The sequence below is a fragment of the Sturnira hondurensis genome, unplaced genomic scaffold (genome assembly GCF_014824575.4).
Source record: "Sturnira hondurensis isolate 20B ecotype Veracruz unplaced genomic scaffold, ASM1482457v3 Scaffold0015509, whole genome shotgun sequence".
Taxonomy (NCBI): domain Eukaryota; kingdom Metazoa; phylum Chordata; class Mammalia; order Chiroptera; family Phyllostomidae; genus Sturnira; species Sturnira hondurensis.
The window spans coordinates 8,238,987-8,246,477 of record NW_028088140.1 but is presented as its reverse complement, the minus strand read 5'-3'; the positions used below and the strand labels follow the sequence as shown (position 1 = coordinate 8,246,477).

At 44.5% G+C, this 7,491-nt stretch overlaps 1 non-coding gene across 1 annotated transcript; it reads right to left on the bottom strand.

Annotated features, from left to right (window-relative positions):
* Positions 1-2,203: 2,203 nt before the first annotated feature.
* On the bottom strand, positions 2,204-2,310 carry LOC119000036 (U6 spliceosomal RNA). The gene has a single exon (XR_005069227.1). It is a non-coding gene; the product is annotated as a U6 spliceosomal RNA (small nuclear RNA).
* Between the last annotated feature and the right edge of the window lie 5,181 nt (positions 2,311-7,491).

Genomic DNA, 7,491 nt, shown 5'->3' with positions numbered 1-7,491 from the left:
TACAGTGGCCTTGTAATACAGTTTGATATCAGGTATTGTGATCCCTCCTACTTTGTTCTTCTTTCTCAAAATTGCAGCAGCTATTCGGGGTCTTTTCTGGTTCCATATAAATTTTTGAAGTGTTTGTTCTATGTCTGTGAAATACGCCATTGGTACTTTAATAGGTATTGCATTGAATCTGTAAATTGCTTTGGGTAGTATGGACATTTTGATGATGTTAATTCTTCCAATCCATGAACACGGTATATGTTTCCATTTATTTGTGTCTTCCTTGATTTCTTTCTTCAGTGTTGTGTAGTTTTCTGCATACAGGTCTTTTACCTCCTTGGCTAAGTTTATTCCCAGATATTTTATTTTTGTTTTTGCTATATTGAATGGGATTTTTTTCTTGATTTCTGCTTCTGTTGCTTCATTGTTGGTATACAAAAATGCCTTTGATTTCTGGATATTGACTTTGTATCCCGCTGTTTTGCCAAATTCATTTATTAGTTCGAGCAGTTTTTTGGTAGAGGCTATAGGATTTTCCATGTACACTATCATGTCATCTGCAAACAATGCCAGTTTTGTTTCCTCCTTTCTGATTTGGATGCCTTTTACTTCCTTTTCTTGCCTGATCTCTGTGGCTAGAACTTCTAATACTATATTGAATAGAAGTGGTGAAAGTGGGCAACCTTGTCTTGTTCTTGATCTTAGTGGAAAAGCTTTTAGTTTTTGCCCACAGAGGGGAAACTTTTGAAACAAAAAATGTGGTAAAATATTTAATAACCTGTGGCCCTGTTCCACTGCCACCCCCCACCACAGAGAGCCAGGTAAGCTACATTCAGACTACAAGATGCACCCTCATTTTCCTCCCAAATTTAGGGGGGAGTGCATCTTATAGTCCGGGAAATACATAAGTAATAGAATGTTTGACCTGTAACAAACTTCAGCAATGACCTTGTCAACCCCTTGACTTACATACCAGGTCACTGAGGCTTGTGAAGATGAGGTGTTTGTCCCAGAGGACATGGCAGATTAGAGGCAAAATGAAGCCTAGAACTTGGGACCCTTCTCTTCACACAATGCGCTCAGGATGGGCAGAGGGCCAGAATGCAGAGCGCCCCTCAGGGAGAGCTGGGACTCCTTCCACGCATCTCTGCTCTCTCTTCTCTGAAGGTGTTAAAAACAGACAAACAAACTGGAAGACAGAAGTGTTTACCTTCCCTTGGATAGTTCTCTTGCAACCCTCAATTTTCATCCCCACAAATGCTCTGATGGAGAATCTGACTCGATAGTCATACCCAAATACAACTGTCTCTGGGGCTCTCGGCTTGTTGGGCCAACTGTCCCAATAGACAAAGCAGTTTCTCCAGGCTGTCAGTGGCCACTGAATGGTAAGCAGTGGCCCCACATTTCCTGGTCTTAAGACATTCAGATTCTATTGGAGTGCACAGGATGTGTATCCAAAACCAGTGACTGGGCACTGGCGGTGCTGACCTGACCTCCATCCGGAGAGGAAGCCGGTGCTTCTGCTGTACCTTGCTCCACCCTCGATTCGCAGCAGGATGCAGTGCAGACCCCTGAGTGAAGAGCAGATGATGTCCGTTTAGCTTGTGTCTGTCTAATTGAGTGTTTCCATCTGAAAACCTAAGTTCAGGGGTGAACCTGAACCAGAACCTAAGTTCTAGCATAATTCTTTACTTATTAATTCATTATTGCTTAACAACTATTCTTTTATAAGTCAGTATTTATTGATTGACTGGCTAAATAAATGATTTAATAGCACATATTAATAACAACCTGTTGAGGAATGTGTTGAAGATGACTTTATTTATTTTTTTAATTTTTATTTTTATTTAATTCTTGTTCAAGTACAGTTTTCTGTCTTATATTCCCAGCCCTGCCCCCCAGGGCCCCACACCTTAGTTATTGTCCATGTGTCCTTTATACTTGTTCATGTGAGTCCATCACCTTTTCCCCTATGATTCTCTCCCCTCTCCCCTCTGGACCCTGTCAGCCTATTCCATATTTGAGTGTCATTGGTCATATTTTGCTTGCTTGTTTGTTTTGTTGTTTAGGTTCCTGTTAAAGGTGATATCATATAGTATTTGTCTTTCATCGCCTGGCTTATTTCACTCAGCATCATGCTTTCCAGTTCCATCCATGATGTTGCAAAGGGTAGTAGTTCCTTCTTCCTTTCTGCAGCATAGAATTCCATGGTGTAAAAAATATGGAATGCTTCACAAATTTGCGTGTCATCCTTGTGCAGGAGCCATGCTAATCTTCTCTGTATCGTTCCAATTTTAGTATATGTGCTGCCGAAGCGAGCACTGAAGATGACTTTAAATGAGGTTGCTAAAATGATCATTTATTTCATATGTACAGTGATATAGGTGCATTACCTATATTGTCTTTAATCCTCATGGCAAACGAACAAAGAAGGTATTTAAAGAGTAAATCGTTTGTCCAAAGGCACACAGCTTTTTAAGTAGTGGGGATAGGACCTGAACTCAGTTCAGGCTGACCCCAGGCTTTGTTCTCCACTACCACATGACCTTTCACCTTGTCAAAAGGTGCTTGTCCAGGCACACGGGGGTCAGCCCTATCTTTTCTCTTTGGGGAGTCAAACGAAATGTGCATTTTTGTTTTCCAACTTACATTGTTCCATTTTCTGGACCAGTGGACCAGTAGGCCAGCAACTGTTTGCAAGAGTGAACACTTAGTATGGGTCAGGTGGGCTGTGGGAAGGACCCTCCCTTCTACAAATAGATAGGAAGCAGACAATGGGTGTTTGGAATATATCCACTGGGTAGGTATCCCTAGAGTGGTGGAGCTGCTTAAAAGAGACAGACCGATATAAAAGGGATTTCTCACGCCTCTCACAGATGCTGTTCTGTTAGCACTCCCCAGCAGAGACCTGGGGCCTAGCTCTCACGCGACAGGTTGTTTAGACAATGCTTCAACCCTCTGGTGAAAAGGGTCCTGGGGTTAAATCTCCTGTGAGACTCTCCCACCATCCCATGCTCCTGGAATCACCGGAGGGGGACACACAGGGTAGTGGCAGTGTGGAACCAGGATGTACTGAAGGAGAGGAGGGGGGTAGGTGCTGGGAGGGGAGAGGAAGGGTGAAGATTCCACTGCGGACCTAATGCAGTTATCCATCACCCTCTGTCATTTCTGACTGGCTTGTTTACAAAACCTTCACCCTAGTATGCACTGTGCTGACTTAAATAGCCTTTGCTCCTTCCTTTAGAAGGAAGCATTGCTTTTGTTACAGCAAAATCATAAACCTCAATTTAGCCCCTAGGCAGGACACACCCAAAAGGGTCTGGAATGGATGGGACTGCTTCCCCTGTGAATTGAACACCCAGGAAGTGTGGGTGTTTTCTCTCAACAGCCTCAAAGACATTCTCCCCAACACCTCCCCCCAGCTATTTGTGTGAGTTTATCTATTGGAATCACAGAGTGGCGGAACGGGAGAGCAACCTACTGGGGTGAGCACACTTGATTCAAAACACGAAGCAGGAAAGGACCAAGGTAGGCAAAAAGATATATTCTACGTCATTCCTCTAGGACCCATGCATCCCAGTAAAGCCTAAGGCCTAGTCAGAGAACCCCTTAGGGAAAATGTTCTTTGATTGCGTATGCTCGTCCATTAGTGAGGGAGGATGGGGGGAGAGACACTGGATGGAGACCAAGGCTGATAGCCAGGCGATGCCTACACCAGGGGTCCAGGGCACCAGTCAGCCGATGGCCAACTCCAAGCCAGAAGATGGGCAGTTCACCCAGTCAGCGGGTAAACACTTCCCTCTGCCTCAGCACTGGCCTCTAGTTTATAAACCATCCTTACCCCACCCCTGACCAAATAAATGTGCGCTCAGCAAATGCAAATTCATTTTACTATGACTTGCTGAAAGAAAGCAGTTGGAGGTAGGTGCACTGCCTACCTCCACAGGGGTAAAACAAAAAAAAACTCTTAAATATTTTAAGCTTTAATATCCTGTATCCCTTAATCATGGACTCGAGTGATCAGTGAACTTTGGAAACTAGAGCACTGGGCATATGCAGACAAAAAGAAACTAAACCGTAAAGCCTTCTGCCCAATACACCCTGTCTCCCCTAGCACTTCTTGCTTCTGGGCAGCTGTGGGTGTAACTGAAAGCTGGGACTCCAGGCAGTCCTGGGCTCTTTGCTGCTCCCCTGACCCCCACTGGACAGCCTAGGTCCCACGGTGGGTGAGCAAGCCTGCTGAGGTCCTGGTTCAGGGAAGCAACCCTCTTGCATTTACTTCTCGAAGGAACCTGAGCTGGCAGAAGGCAAAAAGTATTTTGCCACTAGCATGTTTTCCCTTATTTTCATGCCTTTCTGGATTCCAAGAGTCATGTAATTTGAGGGTGTCTGATTCATTGAAAAGAGCTCAGCAAAGTCTGGTGTGTGAGAGTGATTCGACGACTAGGATGCTAAGATTCCTTTCTTTCCTTTCTGGTCTTCTGAGCCCCTCCACTCCTAACCCCAACCCTGGCTGCAAGCTGGAGAGGAGCAACTCAAAAGAGAGCAGAGCCCAGGCATGATGTGAAGTGTATTTAACCCTCCAAAATATCCTGTGACACGTATCCCTGTTTCACAGACGGGAGCACTGAGGCTGAGAGAGAGGGGGGCCTTACAGTTTGTAAGTGTAAGTAGAGCTTCGCATAGACCTTTCTGGCTCCAGAGACTGCCTTTCCCACTGCACCGCCCCATATCCCTCTGCCCGCCGCCCCCCCCCCATGCCAGCCACCTGCTATGCCACTCCTTGCAGCCTCTTCCCTCTGTTTCCTCATTCTGAATTCCCTCACTAGCGGGAATCTAGCAGGATCACTTCACAGTTCCCCAGCAAAAACAGCTCTGATTTATCCTATACTAATGACATTGAAAGATTGCCATGTCCTTAGTCATTGATCCCGGTGCCTTGAGGATCAATATTTGTGTATGACAGTGCCATGAACACTCAGCCAGCCCCCTAACTGTGAGTCTGCCACTGAGGGGCCATGTCCTGCCAGGCCTCAGCTTCCCCATATGTAAAACAAAAGGATGGCACTGTTGGTCTCCAAGACTCCTTCCTACTGCAAGGATGAGTGCATACAACTGTCTTGGTGCCAGGAGACAATGCTGCTCCAGGGAGCATCTGAAGACAGACCAGAGGACAGGTGTCCCTTACAGCCAGAGGGATTTAGACCCGAGGGAAAGGCTTCCTGATAAATTGAGAAACACAGCAATGATTACGGAGAGCTTATAGAGTCTCTTTTCAAGAAATATGCAGCCATCACCCTAGCTAGGAAGAGTCTCCCTAAGAAGATGAATCAGGGCTTTTGGGCTTGGACAGACACAGCGAAGAATGAACTTGAGTCTCATGAGGAGAGTGAGGTAGATGCTGAGTGCTAGCTGGGGCATCAAACCTGACCTGTGTCCTTTACAGAGTCACCAACATCAAATAAGATAACATCTCTGAAAGCGTGTTCTCTGCTGCTTAGTGCCAAGGCAAGACTGAGGGGGGAGTTTATTGTGCACCGGATCCGGGGCTTTCTCTCGTGGCTTTAGGACAAAGGAAGCACTGCTTCACACGGAGGGGGCAAACCACCCAACTGACAGGAGTCCAGGCTGAGAGGTACAATAGACTCCAAACAAACTCATGAATATCAAAGACCTTGACATTAAATTAAGGCATGCCACTTTGGCTTAGCACAACAGAAAACTTATCATCACCATCCATCACTCTTTATATTTGCATTTTTCACATTTCTTACTTGATCCTCACCACAGCTTTTGGGGGCATTTCAGGGAGATATTATCCCACTTCACAGATGATGAATTTAAGATTCAAAGGAGTTACATGAGTTGCCAAGGTCACACAGCCACCAAGTGGTACAGCTCTTCTAACTCCAGCTCAAGGTCAATGTTCTCTCTACCACAACCTCGCTCATTCATGTGATTCATTTCTTCATTCATTTATTTATGTGTTTACTCATTCAGCAGATATTTAGTGGAAAAAATAAACTGGATTATATCTTCCACCCAATCTCATTGCAAGATTGGGACATTTTCAATGAATTAGCAATTCCATGTCCTCCTCTGCTCTAAAACTCAAAGTAGTCTCATCCTTAACATCTTTTTCCATGGCCGGAAAGGTCTTAATGTTTGGCCCATCTCCCTGACCTCATCTCCTGCTCCTCTCCACCTCCGTCTCTGTGTTCTAAGTAGACTGACCTTGGAGTCCTCGAGACACCAACCAAGCTTTTTCCTGTTTCAAGGCCTTTGTACGTGCCATTTCCCCAGTATAAACACATCTGCACAATTTTTCATAATTCAGGTCTGAGCTCAAATGTCACATCCTCCCAAAGGGTTTTCCTGACCATCCTAGCCTGTACCCTCAGTGCAGAGATCCTCTCTCACAAAGTACTTTTTATTCTCTTTATGGTATGTGTCATTAGCTAGAATTTTCTTATTTATTTGTGATTGTTTGCTCTGTCTCCCCCCATCCACCCTCAGGAATGTAAATCCTGGAGAGTAGAATCCTTTTCTGCCTTGTTTACTGAAGTAGCTTCCTGTCTTATGTCTAACACAGAGCAAACACTTAGTAAATTCTTACTGAATAAAGCCATTAATTACTGGTCAAAGTGTTTACTCCACTGCATTCAGTTGCACTGTGGATTCCATGCAGTAATTGTTACAAGCTACAGATGAAAAAATTAAAACCTTCTTTAGGTTCCACTGAAGTCTAATTGCCTACAAGGAAAACCTAGATCAGAATACTCGCTCGGTTCTTTGTTTGTTTACATATGGTATCAATGCATGAGCACAGTTTCTTCAGCTTCCAAGCTTACCTCGGGGTCTCCAGCCCCTGATAAACGCTGACTATGCGAAAGTATCTGTAAGTTGTGGGCAGTGGACAGCAACCTCTTCTGAGCAACCATAAAATTAAAAATATCAATAGGGCACAAAGGGAACAGTACAGCCAGAGCAAAGACTTTTACCTTCGTCTCAGAACGAGACCTGCGTGAAACAGTGCTGGCTTGCTTTTAGCTTAAGGGTTCCTTTCAAACAGCCTTTTCTTTGTGGTCAGCATCTTTTCCTGTCACTTGTCATTCTTTATTTGTCCCTCTTCTCTCATCTCACTTGCTCTTATGAAAGGGGCTAAAAGACTCATTTGCATTAAGGTATAAATGACTGATAACTTCCCAGGCATCCCTGCAGACTAAAAGAAAAAGTCACAGTTAGAAATAGAGCTACAGTGGAATGTTAGGCATCCAGCTTTACTTGGGGAAACTATAGCAGCTGACGAGAAGGGTTTTGTCCTGTTCTTTCTTGCTCCGACTCTTAAGTTTCTTGAAAGAAACACCTCACAGGCCATTTGATCATGGAGTCAAAGAGTCTCATGACAAGGTTGAGAATAGCAAGTTGTCACATGGCTGGAAGATAAATTTAGAGAGAATCTTCAAGAAATGTGACTGGGTCTTCTTAGCATCTATCATTTCT